This window comes from Coptis chinensis, chromosome 2 (assembly GCF_015680905.1).
Source record: "Coptis chinensis isolate HL-2020 chromosome 2, ASM1568090v1, whole genome shotgun sequence".
NCBI lineage: Eukaryota > Viridiplantae > Streptophyta > Magnoliopsida > Ranunculales > Ranunculaceae > Coptis > Coptis chinensis.
Window position 1 is genome coordinate 69165893 of NC_141457.1, and position 5418 is coordinate 69171310.

Here is a 5418-nt window from a genome sequence, read left to right on the forward strand (position 1 = left end):
ACAATGATCGGAATTAGATGGCAAGATACATTACATGGTTGTCATTTAGTGCAATCAAACAGTAGCACATGAAAATATTCTAAAATCAAATTTACTGATAATATGTTATCACAATCTACTATATATTTCTTGTTAACTTAGTAATTGCTGGTAGCTGATAGCAAATAATAACACACCATCATTAACGATAAGAACCTAGTTTTCTTCATTCTATGTGTTAATCATTGAAAATAACTAACTATACCATAAACACATTTAAAAAAGTAAAAATAAAATAATATCGTTAAGACCAAAAATTATGTTTATGAATATCTTTGAAAGGAAATCAAAACTTTCCTTGCACTGTTGGTAAAAATATGAAATCAAACATAAAATTTGGGTTATGAGCATTATGCAATCGAACAAATATACCCAATCCCATATCCAACAAATTTAGTTATAAAAAGATAGTAAACATACCTGCAGAATCCAATAGTTCAGTTAAAAAGTCAGGAGTTTAGTTTTCTTTTTCTTTTTCTTTTTTTTTTCTATCAGTCCAACTTCCAAACACCTTAGAAGTAGATTTTTTCGCCGTCGCCTGTGGTCTCAAAGTGGTTTAGTCTTTATATGAACAATAACTTCAATGAGTCAAAAGTGTCTAACAGGTTTGGTTATAGGATTCATCTTTGTCTCTCACTTGATGGAGGTTACTATGTTTTGGATGAGTCCATGATATGGAAGGCCTACTGCAAAACAGCTCTGGAAACCGCATGTTGGTATGCTTGAGATGGGTGTACTGGGAGTAACTGGACTAATGCCAATGAATATTAAGGAGGGAAAAGGAAGCACAACTGATGCATACTGCATTGCAAAGTATGGTCAGAAATGGGTTCGCACTCTTACAGTGATTGCCAATTTGGTGCCGAAATGGAATGAGCAGTATACATGGGAGGTGTTTGATCCTTGCACCGTCGTGATAGTTGGAGTGTACCGTTGTGACAGTTGGAGTGTTTGACAATTGTCACTTAGATAAAAACACTACAGTTGGAGCTAGAGGGCATGACTCTCGAATAGGAAAAGTGAGAATTCGACTTTCGACATTTCGACTTTGGAATCTGATCGTGTCTACACTCATGCATACCCGTTACTGATGCTACACCCTTCTCGTGTTAAGAAAATGGGGAAGCTTCATTTGGCTATTCGATTTTCCTATACGAATATGGCTAATATGTTTCATATGTACATGTCACCACTGTTGCCAAAGATGCACTATGCATAGCCATTGTCCATCTCTCAAGTTGAGAGCCTGAGGTATCAGGCAATTAAATTCCAAATCCTCCTTCGAATTGAAGATTTAAATTCATTAAATTTTATTTATTATAGAATCATCAATAGAAAACTGGTGAAGAGCCAAATAGAATAGAAAGGAATACCAAATATAAAAAACAAAAGAATGGGCATTCAAAGAAACATTATTTTACCTCTTGTTGCTCGCGGTGGAACAATGTGTCTTGAAGCCATCACTTCTTCTTCTTTGATTAACAAAAACACCTTCAATAATCGAGAAACAATAACCTCTAGACGATTCATTCAACCACGTCTCCTGGCGAATAACGTATAATATAAATTTGGGCTACCGATTGTTTTGTTGAAGTATGTTTTCTTTCTATTTTGGTTTAGTATTTTTTTTTTGTGAGAGAGTTCGGGGTGTTTGTTTTAAGTTTTTTCTTTTTTTTTTTTTAAATTGAAGTGGGGTGTTTCACGAAGAGTGGGGGTTTTGTTTCTATGAAAAAGAAGAAGGCGGTTAGGTTACGCTTAGCGAAGGGTTGGGGGGTTTTTTTTTGATAATTACTAAAATAGCCATACGTAGAATTGAAATAATAGACGTAGTTTTATTTTATTTTTTTCCAACACACATAAAAGGACAATTTTGACTTATATTAAATTAGAGAGGACACCAAATTCAGGGTTAGTTTGGTAAGAAGACAAGTACTTACTTTTCAAGTAAGGACTATTTTAAAAACTTTGCTGACGTGGCTCACTATGAGCATCTTGGAAGAACCGATATTAATGTAGGTAGTATAGGATATAGTTGGGAGTTAGGGAATGAGACGTACACTAATGCAATCCAAAAACAGCAATCAATTCAACCTTCTTCAACACTAATCCTGTTAAGACTTATCGACTATGTTCATTTTATGAACACACCCGATAAGCAAACATGCAAATCAGGTCAGCATTATAAACAATGTTGGTATGAGCAGTCCTAAAATACAAACCATACTTATACATACATATACATAATCAATAAGTCATATAATTCTTCCACCGAGGCGCCCTAATTTCCAACTAATCACGCAACAACCATACATACAATAATTAAAGCAAGTAGTTCCTCCACTGATAAAAGGTAAAATGATAGTTTTACTTACGAATAAGTGATAAAACTCAAACGTAAGTAAAACTAAAACTAATTCCTATTCTATATATCAAAGTTCTACACTCTCGATGTTATTGCAATAAGTGGAGTAGAGAATTCGTTCCACTCCTAGTTCTTTAAAATTCACGTTAACTACGATAATCAGTCTATCAAAGTCAATGAGAGTAATGATGGAAATTATACTAATCAAGATACGATAATTCAAACTACGGAAATACTAAATTGACAATATGAAGAGGAATTAGGGGGATTTGATTCTACCTTAATTCGACTTAATCAACTAGCGAGGAATTGTCGTAATCTGAATTGCAATGCTTTCTCATAGCAATTGGGTCTTTCTAATCCCTAATTGTTTATGGTAATCTCTACCAACTAACAACTAGCATGTAAAGCAATCAAACCCATTCTCATGGTGAACTAATTGCTTTTTAGAATGGAATAGATTATTACAAACAATTCTACGCTAACAACAATCAAGTTCCATCAAGGCTTCCTCAAACCCCTCTAATAGAGGTTTTAGCCTTGAATCATTATACTATCATTTCTGAAACAAGAACAATCAAAACAAGTCATTATTGAATAACTAATTAACTTTATTAATCTAATTTAACACTAGTATAAGATTTAAAATGGATTAAAACTGAATTTAAAACTAATTTAGAAGTAAGATTATGAATATTAATTATCAATTTAAAACAACTAAATCTATGAATGAAAGATTGAATTCGAAATTAAATATTGAAATATAAACTAAGTATTTTATTCTAAAATTCAAAACTTGTTCTAACAACTAATAAAATTGACAACTAACTAGATTAATCTATAAAAACTAATTTAATGAATTAAAACTAAGTATTTTGATCATTCCCTCACTAAAAAACTAACTAAAAACTAATTGACTAAGTAAAAACTCAGATCCTGAAGAGCTAAGTCTTTGTCTCTCATATGAAGGAGACAAGATCCACAAATTCGTGCATGGGCTGAGGAGCCATGTTTTGGGCCGAAAAATCGAGCCCAAAACCTCAATATTTCAGTCCACAAAGGGCTTTTCAGCTGGAAATGACTTTAATAGCCTTTTTCATCTACTTTTTCTCCTCTGATTGGGTCAATGCTAGGACCATTCGAAAGCTCTTTCCAAGCCAGTCGTTTTGACATAAGGTAGGCCTAATTCCGAGGTCTAAGTCCAAAGATACGGCCTTCGAAAGTGCTGCTGACTTTTGTGCGCTATTTCTGCCCGCGTTGACTTTGACTTTTCAGCTTTGACCGGGTTTTAAAAAGGCTTTTTCTCCTTGAATCTTGGCCTTTTATCATAGAACTTCTTAGCAACCAACCCTTGCTCTATTATCTAGCAAAAGGGGCGCATTTATGCACATATCCGACTCCAATGCCTGAAATACATAAGAACACGATAACAGTACTAACTCTTACTTATTAATCATATAATTGGTCAAAAGTGATATTGTTAAAGGGGTTAAAACTACAGTTTTGAGCTTTTATCATCCACTGAGGCGCTTTAACTTCCAATTTAATAATATTAAGACATTTAGCTCCTCCACCGAGACGCCTTAGCTTATGATTAAATCCACATCATATAATAAAAAGAACAAAAATGAAACTTATAATATACTTACACTTATGTTGGCCAAATTACAGAGTGGGTCATTTCCTACAAAAACAATTAATTTAACCCACCCTTCTACAAAACCATTGTGAGTACAAATAAAATACAATAAAACAAAATATATCATATTCATAATTTCATTCATCTCATCAAACTAAATAGAAACAATCTCCACAACAAATTTCGCAACCATAGTCTGTAGTAGCCATTTTCATAGATGGAACATAACATGTATTGGGCCAAGAGAATATGCCCAATACCATACTATGCCCCATGAAGTGAACCTAAGAGAGGGGAGGAGAGAAGGGGGGGCTAAGAATGGAGGAAGAGATGGGTGAGGAAAGAGAGGTGAACTATGGCGGCTTGATCCCGAAATGGGTACGTAGGCAACCTAATTGGTGCAGCCGATCCAAAACGAGAGCCGAAATACGAGTAAAGTTATAGGTCGCGGAAGTGGGTGCGACAAATGGAGCCGTCTGTGGGAATCGAAACAATTGGGCAAAAAGAGAGTGGAGAAAAAGAAGACCCCAACAACTCGGAATCATCTACTTCTTCTTCAGAGTTTTTCTTGGTGGGTTTTGTGGTTGTTCGTATTGTTGGTTTACAACATTATAGTTGAGGGATAACTGGAAGAGAAATGATTGGTTTAGTTAGGGAGCCACTTAATCTATATAACTCAAATGCTATAAAAGTTTTGAATATGAGGAGTGCCCAAGTTGGTTATGTTGAACGTGATTGTGCTACTGTATTTGCTCCTTTAATGGATGCTGGTTTAATTACTCTTGAAGGCATTGTTCCGAGCACACTTGGTGTTAAACAAAGGTATAGACTTCCATGTCAAGTTCATATTTTTAGTAGAATTGATGCTTTCTCTATTGTTGAAAATACTATTGAGGGAGGTGGGCTTTTGCTTATTCCACCTGAGGAGCCTATGTTTCAATTGTTTGTGTCGGCGGTTGCGGAAGAGAAGAAAAAGGCTAAAGACTTTAAGAGTATAGATGATATATTTATGTTAGTTAGTGCTAATGAGGATAAAGAGGAGGAAGGAGTTAGAATGAAAGGGACATTAGTTGTATGCCCTCCATCCGTAATGTCTACATGGATAACACAGTTAATTGAACATACTAGACATGGTAGCTTCAAGGTGTACTTGTATTACGGAGGAGAGCAAACACAAATTGTTAGAGAGCTTCAAAAGTATGATTTGGCTTTGACAACATATAGTACTCTCGCTGTTGAACAGAATCGAGAAAGTCCTATTAAGAAGATGGAGTGGTTTAGAGTTATTTTGGATGAGGCACATGTGATTAAGAATGAGGGGGCACTACAAAGTCAAGCTGTTATTGGTCTCAAAGCTAAGAGAAGATGGGTTGTATGA

The 5418-nt window shown here is 34.9% G+C and overlaps 1 pseudogene; it reads left to right on the forward strand.

Moving 5' to 3' along the window:
- Positions 1–4740: 4740 nt before the first annotated feature.
- Positions 4741–5418, forward strand: LOC147517430 (putative SWI/SNF-related matrix-associated actin-dependent regulator of chromatin subfamily A member 3-like 1 pseudogene; annotated as a pseudogene).